Source organism: Anopheles coustani, chromosome 3 (assembly GCF_943734705.1).
Source record: "Anopheles coustani chromosome 3, idAnoCousDA_361_x.2, whole genome shotgun sequence".
Classification (NCBI taxonomy): domain Eukaryota; kingdom Metazoa; phylum Arthropoda; class Insecta; order Diptera; family Culicidae; genus Anopheles; species Anopheles coustani.
In genome coordinates this window covers 50340415-50353128 of record NC_071288.1, presented here as the reverse complement: position 1 = coordinate 50353128, position 12714 = coordinate 50340415, and positions in this window count along the sequence as shown.

Below are 12714 nucleotides of genomic sequence, written 5' to 3'. Positions count from 1 at the left end.
GAAAAACAAAATCAGCCACCACCCGGGCCAGGGTTCGTCCCCAGCCCGGCCCGGGAATTGTTTCACCATCGAAAGCGAAACCCGACAGCAAACAAAGACGTATCATTAGCATCGAAGACAATTAATCAAATAAAAAAGAAGGAAACAAAACAAAACTGTCTGAGCTGGGGCCGGGTGGAGGGACGGAAACAAACATTATCTTGGCGCTCATCGCGTGGCTTTATTTTGCGATATCCTTCTCCACCCGTGGCCTGTGGTGAAATAAACACGGCTGCGGAAAAGAAAATCCAACCATCGCCGGTTTGGGAGGAAAAACGTCCACGGGGTACCGATGGAACAGATCCTATCGGTGGCCGTAGGATGCGAAGGTCGTGCCATAATCTCCATCTTCCCGTTGCGCATCGGGTGGAAATTTGCAGCCTCACTTTTTCGCAACCGAACCCGGCACGTCGGAACAATGGCAGCTGTAGGGAAACGACATGGCTCTCAGTGTTGGACTGTTGTCAGCCAACGTTAAAGTAACTACCGAAAGCAATCGCAGAATGGTGGTGGTGTACAAACTTAAAAAAAAAAAAAAGTAACGTCCAAAAGAACACCAGAACGCTGGCCTCCACCTAGCGTGGAACGCTGCTTGTTAGGCAACAAAAAGTGCATCTACAAATAAGACGTTGTAAGTGGCATCGTTGCATCGGGGACCGGAGAGCACACAACCACACCGGTGGCCGTCAAATGCCACAAATCTTCATGCCAATCCGTAATTGCACGACCGCATCTGTCCCCTTGCGCTGGCCGATGGGTTAGCAACTTCATCGATAACGACATCGATCGGAAGGCATCGCCGACGGGGTGGCCAAAGCGACGCCATCGGATGCACCTGAGTCAACGCACGATCTGACATCCTGACGGGATCCGTTTCCGACGATGACCTCCCGAGCGGGCTGATCGGGATCCCATCATACAACCACCCTCCGGAGGTCCGGAGCCTCCACGCAGCGGGATCATTAGGGCGCGGTTTTTCACCCGCCCGGCTGCCCAACGTTCCCAAATTGCATATCGTTAGGAACGGTTTAAATACGAATTACAATAAATTGGCAATTTCCATGACACGTTGTCGACGTCGGGGAAGAGCCCAGCGCCAGAACGGTCCACACGATGCGAAATCACTTTTGCTGCACTTGTCGACATTCGCAGCAAACAGCCAAAGCAAAGTGGCAGTAGCAGCGTCCTTGCGTTTTGCGCTCTTCCGGCATTGCTGGGCGCGAAGGAAGGAAAAATGCAAAATCAATCCCATCGATAATTTCGCCCCGTTCTCTCATTCTCTACTGCTCGGCTGATTTTCCTGCCGATGGGCCTCGTTCCGAATGCGAAGGGTTCCCCGCCTTACGCACCGTTGGCATCGATCGTTTCCTTCCGAGCGGCCAATTGATACATCGTACCATGTCAAGCATCACATCCTTCCACGTTGATCGTAGAGCGGGAGAGAGCAATGCCAATTCGCCACTGCCAGCGCCACCGCCATTCATTATTTTGAATTTTATTTTATTGAATATTGATAACCGTACTTCCGGCCGAGTTCGGGGCTCGTTTGGTTTCACGTTGTCGAATGCAAATGTTGCCGGGAGCGGAAGGATGCGTGTTCTTGGAAGAGAATGAAGCCGCACACAGTGAGGATAATCCTAGCAGTTAACAGTTGTTTTCTTTTAATTTTGTCTTTATTTTCCACTCGCTGCTAAGAAATAAAAATTGAAAACTTATTAGCGGGGAATTAATTTGAGCGATAATATAAAATCATTTACGCATTCTATAGTATTGAATGATTTTGTCATGCCAAAATATAAAAATATTGAATATCTACTGTAAATGCAATAAGAGAAAATATGTAGAATAAAACGAATATACAGTATTTTTTAGAGTACAAGGTCATTAAAAACTTTCGTTGCTTATATCGTAAAGATAGGATCTAATACATTCGTTTTCAAAAGTAGGAAACTAGACCTTTCAAATGAATCGAAGTTTTTAAACAAAGTTATTGTATTTTTGTTTAGAAAAAAATTCAAATAAAATATAAAATTAATCGATCAATTGATATTCAATCAAGAAATGTAAAGAAAGTATTATAAATCATTGTGTTCGATACGACATTTTGACGGCATCCAGCGCATGATATACCCATACTATTATATTAAAACTCTATTTAACATCATGAGTTAAAACGTTACTACAACGTACGTTACCGGAACATCGAAGAATTACATGGATGATGCCATAAACCTTCAACTACCAGGCGCCATCCTCCGATTAGTCTGATCGAATCAATTCCCGGTTTGACCGAATCCGTACTGAGACAATCTTTCCCCGGTCACAATCATCAAACCACGCTAGTCCGCACCGCTGAGTTCCTCAAGCTGAGAGCAGCTTTGCATCCGGCAATTTAACGAGGATGCTGCGTTTAACCGCATTGTTTGCCCCTTGGATGCCTCAATCTATGGAGCCACTAGATTTTCTCTCCCTCTTTCATTGTTGTGATGCATGTATTGTTTTTCTTATCCACTTCTTCCGCCAGACAATCGATTTCTCATAATACCATCCCCAGGTGGAAGAGGAAATCGATCGAAAAATTGTGTATGATTGATGTGGTTCTGAATGATCCAGGCTCAGAGGGATCGATGGACGCGAAGGCAATGCGAAAGATCCAATCCGGTCCCACTCGTGAAGAGCATTCGATCGAACTGACCTGCTTCCATTCGCATGGGCGCGTGTGCGGTTGGCTGTGGTTGGAAGCGTTTTCTACACGGACGATCAGATTGATCGCGTTTTCTCAGTCTGCGAGTACCGTTTTCTGTCCACCGGAAATCGGAAGTGGCCGTACCGTACGATACTCCATTAATTATCCTTCCTGTTGGTCTGCTTTGTCGCATTGAGATTCGCACGAGCGATGCGTTGAATGGTCGATAAGGGAATAGGCAACGAGGGTAGGGCAACAGATTTCTTAGGAAAAGCCATCAGAAGCAGCTGCAGTCCCGCACTAACCGGCTGCGGACTTTACTTGCTTCGCTCTATCTGTTCCGAGTGCGCAATGCAACGAACCGCTGAAGATATGGAACCACATGCGCACATGTTTGACGAGGGCCAGGAATTCGATAATTGTCGTTAAACGCTTCCGAACAGCATTCCACGCAGCGCAAGCCACCGCCCGACGTGGACAGATGCGCGAACCGTTGAAACTTTTCCGTTTGCCAACGACCATCGTTCGTGCAGATTTGCGGCGTCGCTCATTTTCGGTAGAAACATACGCATACCCAAATGATTGAAAATTAATTTTGTGTGCACGCCAGCCGGGTCCCGTGAAAACCGTGAAAAGTGTCCCCCATCAATTATTTCATCCCCAGTTTTGGTGACCCACCTTCTGTTCCCGCATCGAACGGTGCAACGGTGCGAATGCACTTGCAAGCGTTTCCAGTGGCGTCGGCAACATACGGCGCACGCCGGTTCTTCCCATTCCCGCGCGCGCGCTTCTTCGCCTTCGCTGGCTCCTCGCGGAAACTAATGTCTTCCGTCTGGTGTATAAATTACCAGTTTGCCTGGCCGAGCCCGGGGGTTGGACGCCCGACGCCGAAGGAGGGGGGAAATCACACACGCTAGGAGTAGAATTTGAAATTCAGAGCTCGGTTTCCGCTCGGTGGTCTACTGCCGGCCACACCGGCCTTCAGCACTCCCGTCAGGCGGACGCGATTTAGACGCCGGCTGCAGTGCACTACCCGTGTCAGCGGTCCGGTGTCCAGAGGTCCCGGACAGGAAAACAAACATACCCCCGCCAAATGCAACTCTGTGCAACGGAATGAGGTCGATTCGATTTTTCGAATTCTCCGCCAGCGACGGAACTGGATAATGTTGAAGCCGGTGGTAGCCGTGTTTTTGAGTCAAAAAAATCATAAAACCTAAAGCTCAGTTCATTGGAAATTTATTTAACGGGTTGTGAGTTGCAATGTCCGGCAGTTTTCTAAAGGAAATCGTAAAACAGTGCCTCTGTTTTAAGCATGCAAAGTTTTAAATTATTATCGAATCGTATACTACTGCAACAATCCTGGAAGCAGGTTAAATGTTTCAATGAACAATATTAAATGTAATTGCTATACGCAATACTACTTAAGATTAAATAAGCTGCAATAAGCTGATTTAAGGTATGAGGATCAATTTGATAGTATTCAAAATTAATTCATACTGGTTCGTTCCGAGTTCCGAGCTCCTTATTTGCTCAGTTACAGCACAGCTAAGAAACATGTAACAAATAACAAATCATCAAACAGGAAAAGTGTTGTAAATTAAAATAATTATTTGTTTCAAAATCAGACCGGTCAACCAGTTCACAAAAAAAAAATCAAATTTTGAAGAAAATAAATTAACTCGGCGCGTTACTTTGTTACTACACAATAGGTGTATACAACGAACTAATTTATAATAAAATGATATCCACAGTCCAGTAGAGACAATCTAAAGGCACGGTAAATGTACATTTAGGCTTTCACTTAAAACGTATGCAACAATCACTCTTGCCAAATCTGCAATACTCTTGTTTTCTTTATGTAGAACATTGATTTCCACCATCGTCAAGAACTTCCCAACCGAGTCACCTTTTTACTCTACTCACCCATAACAAATGATCGGACAGTTCTTTGGCAATCCCTTCCTGATGAGATCCTGCTGTACTGCTAATGAGCCATTTTTCCAAGTATTTCTAACATCCGCTTCATTAAATGCCAAACATACGCCATTGTGTGCCATTTTGAAATCAGTCAACATATCGTCCCAATGATGTATTGGTATTGACGTGGGGCACGATTCTGTGGTTTTTGGTAACTATAAATTCAAATTGAAAACCTTCCAACCAAAGCGGTCCTTCATTAACTATAAATGGCGTGTCCTTTTCGCATGTAATGAGCGCAAATCTTGGCACGAAACCAAAAGGCTTTCCGCTCCTTAATCAACCCGCGGTGCCAGGTGCGTGCCTCGGGTTTAAGAAAGAAAAACAAATGCATTGCACATGATTTGAACAAAAGCCCCCTCGCAAAGGCAAAAGTCTTCCCCAGGCGTCATTAGACGGTGCATGTTCTCACTCCACAAATTAGCCACGAAAATAAGGCGTGGTGCATGATTCGATGCAACAGTGCACAAATTGTCCATGCTAGCGACACAATGGGCGCACGAACACCGAACCGATGGTCGGTAAAAACGGTGTGTTTCATAAATTAACACGACTGTTTCGTTTTCTTCTCCTCGTGACTTGGAAGCGTCGAGCCAAAAAGCCACGCCCTTACGTTATTTTTCTTTTTCTCAACCGGAAGCTCTCTCTAAAACACGCTATCCTTTTACGGTGGGGCTTGGGGGCAACACGGCACCCTCAAGAGTGAGACGAAAAGAGTGTTCGTCATACGAGAGCCTGAAATTGTTTACGATTGATAAACATTCCAAACCGCCCCCAAAAAGGATCAGAAGTACACTCTCTCCCGTCCTTTGCAAAACAGAACGAGAGAGACACCAACTTACGAAGGGAAAACCTTGCAAGCTTAACTGCTGTTTAAACTTGCCTGGAATTCCCGGTGGCGGGAACGGGAAAAAGTAGCCCAGATTCGACAAAATATCCAGCGGGAACGAGCTTATTCGTCCGATCTGTCAAAGTGAAGCTTTGTTTACGTTTTAGTTTGTTTACGTGATCTAAATTGGCGGCAGGTAAAAGTGGAATTGTGAGTCATTATCAAATATAAAGTTTATGAATGGTGTTGTTGAGTTCCTCCTCCAAAATTTTGCGTCGAAGACTACTCGCATTTTGGTTTCTCTCCAACAACATCGGCCGCATCCATATACGTTGCCCATACCGACGTTGTTGTAGCAAGCGAATGAAACTTTTCATGAAACGTTTCAATTAAGCAAATGCGTCCGTTCCCGCCGGGTCGTAGTTTCGCGTTTTTTAAACATAGCGGGAACGAAATCCGTTTTTTTCATATGGAGTTTCCCGTCGTCCAGCGGGATTCCCGCTGGACGGCGGGAATATTCGTGCGAATACCGCTGTGTCTAGCCGTCGCTTTAGGTTTATCGAGCTTTGCCAAATAAGGACGAGCAAGAGAGAGAAAGTTTTCTATTATAGGGAGAATGATTGGAGAATCTGAAAAAGGTCCTGAAACAAAGCTGAAGCTTTGTTCAAAGGAAGTTTGCATGGAAAAAGTCCAACCTGAAATTTTCGAGCGTTTATCATTGATATCTTTTCTATCTTACAATCAATACAAATACTTGTTACATTTCACTTTAGTCCAATGAAGCTTTTTATATTTTTGTACTTTTATCAATACATCGTAAATTGATCAAATAAAATAATGAAACCGATTTGCATGGTGTAAAAAATATATGCCATGATTTTGATGATTTTTTTCCAAAATTCTAACACGTTAGGTATCTGAAAATGGGCAAATATGCAAGAACGATGTATCGTTATCATTTTTAGAAACATATCGTTAAGTTTTAACTGACCATCGGTAGGTGCAAGTAGTCTCTCACAGACACTTGAGGCAGAATTTAAACAACACAATGAACCAACATTGAAATGGCTCTGGTAAAATTAGAATCTCATCAGTGGCATACACCGGAGCGGCCACTAGAACAACCTGCTTGAAAGTGGATTGAATTACGTCAGCGATTCGGCCATAACACTGCTGCATGATTGTTTCGATTAAAATGTAAAACGATGCCAGCGTGCGGTCCGCCGTTGCTCTCTCCATTGGCCACTGCATGATGGATGAGAAGAAAAAAACGGACTACACTCTAAACAACACCGGCCGGGCGATCCGCATCGATCAAAGATAAGACGAACTTTTCCACCCTTTATAAGGGTTCATCTCCACATCCCCACGCTTTCTCACCCGCTGTGTTTGTTTGTGTATGTGTTTTTGTTTTTCACTCCCCGTTTTAACGGGGACAGCATAATATGTTGGTGGATAAAATGCGTTTGCCAAACGGGGAGCAAAAAGCGCAACTAGCACGGGGTGGAGCATGTGGGGTGCCGAGATGTGGCGCCTAATGGCCACAAACGGAGACATTGCGCTCGCGTCGCGAAAAACAAGTGGAAAAGTGGAAAGCCGCAACGTGAGCAACGTTCAAATGTATGACACGCATCACGGCTGTAAAGGGAACGAGAAAGGAAAGCGAACGGTTTCAGTGAGGAATTACATCGAAAAAATAAATAAACATAGAACAGCCAACAGACGAGCGGAGTCGTGGAACGAAGAGCGCCAGCCCAACCGACGATTGCCGGTCAATAGCGCTGTTATTTATGGTGTGAGCTAAAAGGGTCTTTTTTCTTATTAGTTAGTTTTCCTTCCCAAAACGATTTCTTGTATCTTATCATCGGTGATCGCAGAAAATGGTTAAATTACGTACAACCTATTTCATTGTAAAGGATGTATTCAAATTGAACCTGGACCATCTACTCTTTGTATTTTTTCAAACGGAAACGATTGGTATCAGCTAAAATCTCGTACCATTTTTGATTAAAAACATAATTAACCTATCTTTTTAGCATTCCACTTATTCACATTTTATTGTATTTTATTAAAACAGAAGAACGAAACCTTGAAAACCAAATCGTTTGAAGTATTTAAATCGTTTGGCATTCATAAGACTTGTGGGATGCACAACCCTCAATAGTATATTGTATTATCTAAAATTTCAAGTCTGGCTGTGTAATTAAATTATTTTATTGTTTCTTTATATATTTTACTACTTTACCGGCGAGGTTTCGTTTTGCGGAATTCACCAAAATAGAGCCGAAATTGATAGGCTAATGATAGATGATTTTGAGTTAGGTGCTGCCGTTCAAGTGATACTGAATTTTTTTTTATAAAATAATGAAGATGTTAAAATAAATCATCTTGCAGTATTAAAAAGATTAAAAAACGTGGAAAGTGTTTAATATAAATTTCTTCTCCACGCAAAGCTTTGTGCTCTTTTTTCAAAAACAATTTCTCTTTTAAGTTCTCTTTACGCAGTCCTTCTCTTTCTTACTCGCATAAAGGACTGTTGATCCTGGCAAGTACAAGCAGGGAATCTGGTTCGTGTCCTAGACTCGCATTTACCTTATGAAAAACACCGCTACATGACACTGTGGCGCTGCGCGCGTCGCGCGCGTAACGGAAAGTTTTTGAAATTTACGTGCATTTCTCTCAGTTGATAGCCAAGGAACTTTTAACGTGAACTGTTACTGAAATATCAAATTTAATCAACGACTCCAAGAATATTTTATCACAGGGAAATAATCCCGATGAAAATGCCAGAAAATAATCGTCCTTGATGATATTGACACTGGGCTACACTGGATCGGTCACACTGCTGATGTTCAATGCAAATTTGTAAATCTTTTCATCAACTAAGGCAACGAAAACAAATACATGAACGAAACTTGTATTCATATTTTTTTCCTACCAAACGCCTGTCAGTCATCGCGATGATGTATCGACTAAGATTACGAAATAGGGATTGTAGATATAATGCAAACTAGAGGAAAAAGAATCCTTGAGATATGATGGAAGAAATTCCCTCATCCTGAATATCGGGTGCTACTTTCCAAAATCTACGATACGACGCTGGTTGCCAATAAACTATCGAAGAGTAGCGAAACCAGTCTAGAGAAAACTCTTACAGCTCCATACTAATACTTTTATTTTCATTCAGTTGTATTTTTTTCTTTACTTGTGCATATGTGTTGCATCATTTCGTATCACTGCTACTTTTATTCGCTACATTCTAAGATTTCTCACTCATTCTGAAACGAATCGTCGTAAGTGTGCCTATCTCTTTTTCATCCCGTCATCCATATCCTACAGAGATGTGTTTTGTCCTTTGGCGCCCCCCGCTTTGGTCCACTTGCATTATTGCCTTGAAACCTTTTCCCTTTGCTCGGAATTCAGAATTCTGTTCCTCTCTTTTTACCACTTCCACCCACACTCCATGACTTCCGACGTATTAAATCTTCTATAAAGCAAATAAAAGACATAGTGAATGCATTCCGTACATTTTTTTTCCTCATCACATCGTCGATGTAGCAATGTAGTCCAACCCTCACGGCCACAGTCCGTAGTCCACCGTCTGCAGAACAAGCTTCTATTTTTAGTCCAACGCTCTCCCCGACAGGATCTTTGCTGTTTTCTTTAAGAATCCGTAGCACATACACGATGCACATTTCACAGACAGACATGATATGAATGCAATCTTTACTTCCCTATGTCTCCGCTAGCACATAAGGATTCTGTGAGCCAATTTCAGTTTATATTTCAATGCTCTTTCACTTTTGTTACTTCGATTTTTTTTTCTGGTACACTGTCTTGATACGTTTTGAAGATTGGATGAAATATTCTTTTTATTGTTTGGTTTTGTATATTAAAATAGACTTATTCGACCTCATTCTAAGTAAAATTATGTTTAAAATAAGTTTTATTAACGATACTTACAAAACCAAAATAAAATTTCCTCAAAAAATACCACTTTTTGATTAATCTAATGAACATTGTGCAATTGTATCTTTGATCTATGTAAAACATGACATCGATTTTTTGTAACTTTGTCTTACAAAAAACCATCAAACTAGACTTCAACCATAGGAGAATAGCTGAGGTTGAGACTAAAGCCGCCGTTGAGCCGTTTTAACCTAATACAATACGAGCATTGCCATTTAAACAGGCAAATAGATACGATCAATAAAAAAAATCGGCTATATCAAAAGAAGGAAAACAGAAAGAGAAGAAGCGCGGGTTAAAAGTAGGAAAAAGGCACAAATAGTCCAAAACAGAGATAACGCAAAAAGTAACATTGAACATCGAACCACGCTACAAATAAACAACATATACGCGCACACACAAGATCAACGAAACGTTTCTAAAGGACGAACGTGGGAAGCATTGGGCATCGCATAATATAAGAATAAAAGAAGAATACATGCAACGAGCAACACCGTTGATGAAATGTAAGCAACAAACTTATACACACCCACACACTGTCAAAAAGTGGCTCATACACAAACACATATATGCATGTGTACCGGCACAAAATCAACAGCTTCCAGCTAAAGAGAAGCCCGTATCGATGGGAAAACCGGACGCAAGACGAACGCGCCGGCAAGAAAATCGAAAACAGGATGCCCTGCCCGTAGAAGCTCACGGGGGAGGAAATGCGCGGCTCACGGATGCCGGTACGTGAAAATAGACAAGCAATAGCGTAAGTAAGCGACAAAGAAAAACAAACCGTAACCCACCGATGTGGAGTAAGGAGTCGCTCCGATTTGCACGAGCGAAAGGATGTGGAGCAGAAGGGTGACTTTAACGTACAGAAGAGCAAAGAAAAGGACCTGAAGGAAGAAAAAAAAACCTTCACACCGGATCACACTACACTTGGAATAAGAAATAAACAGCGTGGAAAAGGACCGAGAAGCGCGAACTTTTCGTTGCGAAAAAAATATAAATAATACTACGGCAACAAAAAACAACACGAAACCGAACCGGCTATGCATGGGAAGGGAAAAAAAGACCACCAACGAACGGGCGAACGAAAAGAAAAACTAGGAATAAACTCCCCTGGACACATGCACATACAGCTTTGTCGGGATGCCGGGAGGATGAAGGCGGCCAACAACATACAGTCGAAAGAAAGCATTCGAAGCACACTAGAAGAAAAAATAAACCTCGTGAGTGAGTGTCCTGCCCACGGAAGGACGCGGGCAAGGAAAAGCGATTGAGAGGAGGCAAGTGCTCCACCACATACACCCCCACAATCCGAGCCCCAGGCGAGGGGGTGGATGGGCGTTGGATGGCGCGGTAATACGCGGTGTGTTAGCCGAACGGGACAGACAAGAAAAGTGCACCTGACTGCCAGAGAGAAAAAGGGAGCCAAGCGAAGAAAGGGGCAAAAAAAAGGCGCGCAGAATGTAGCGACAACCCAGTGGAGATGGGCAAAAAGGAATTCCCACGGAATCGCACATCGCATCCACCTCGCATCCCCCCAATGCACTCACATGCCGTGGCCGAGCTCGAACCGAAGGAAGGAAGCGCGAGAAGAAGCGTTAAAAAAAGCCAAATGAAAATAAAATAAAGCACACACACAAAAAGTCAACGCTGGGAGGGAAAGCATCCTTGAAGCTCCTTGCGGGCGCGCCGCGTATGACGCCGAAGGGCGCGAGGGTAGGAGGACACGAGTCGGCGGGTCGAAGAAACCGAGGAAAATATATGTGTGTATATATAAAACTTATATTTTTCTCGGCAGCATTTTTCTCGGTTTTGTTTGAGCGGAGCGGCAGCCCGAGAAGTAGTATTATGAGCGTCAAGACGTTTGCTTCGTCCTCGTCGGGGCTGCTTCTGTTGCTGTGTTGCTTCTGCCACGGCCACCGCTGCTGGTGCTGCTGCTGCTGTACGCGGCCAGGACCACCCGATGGGTGACGCTTTTCTTGTGCGCCGCGTCGCGTCTCGGCAGGCAGGGAGACCATTCGGTGTGTGCTCGAGACGTTCGATACCGATCGCCAGTGCACGATGGTGGTGGCGTTTGGCGCGTTCCGCCTTTAAGTAGCTCGGCTCCGTCGTCGGAGGACATCCGCTTTCGAATCGGGACGCAACACTATCGGTCGGCCGCAATCGCCCCGGGATCATCTTCACCACCATCCGGTGCCTTAAACATTGTTCCGCGAAAGTGCTACCTTCCGAACCGGTGCTAAGTCAAGCATCCTGACCTGACACGTGAAACTAACGTTCCTAATGCTTCGAGTTTAAGCCCTTGGCCACGCTGGAGCAAACAAGTGAAACCGTAAAGTTCCTAACATCATTGTACGAGCCTTACCATTAAAGTTGTAAATAACGAGTGTTTGGTGGAAAAGCAAAACATCGAAACGATACAACACACAAGATAATTCAAAGCAATGTCGTAGCATCAGTAGAAATCTAATCCACTCACATTCAACAGTGGCATCCAAAGAAGCGTCCGGTTTAATCCCATCAAGTTCTGTGTCCCCCAAAGATATGTCCCATCGTATGCCACCCCCCTAACACCCACGCCTTGAAGGCTTAGTAAACTTATCGGCAAAAGTTTAGCCAAAGTTGACCCGAATCTGCTTCAACGGTTGTACCAACAAACATCCGGATAAAGGCCATCGTGAAGCATCCAGCAGCACGAGGGTACGAGCGGAGTGGAGTGTAGAGCAGGGTCAAAAGTTTTTGTTTCAAACTTTCCTCGCCCCGTCCTTGCCTCTAACGTGATTCGTAGCAAGCGAGCGCAAAGTGAAGGTTTCATGTGTTCGCACGGGTAAATTTTCAAAGTGACCGGAAAAGTGAAAGTCCGGTTCCGGTTAAAGTTTAAGTTTCCTCATCGTTTGCCTTTGGTTTGGAGGTCGTGAGAAGGAGATAGTTGAATGTTAAAACGAAAAAAGAGCATAGTTTAAGCAAAGGGTGTGTGTTTATGCAAGGAAATTAATGGAAAGAAGTGAGAGTGAGAAAACAGTGAAGTTAAAGAAATTATTGTGCTACTGCTCCAAAGCAAGCCAAGTGTCAAGTGAGTTGTATTAATTGATTCGAGTGAAAGTGCAAGGAGTGAGAAGGTGATAAATATATCTCACTTGTGAGTGTTGTGAGTAAAGTAACCGGAAGAGGCTCTGCGCTGGAGGATCTATTTGAAGGTGTTATATAGAAACTT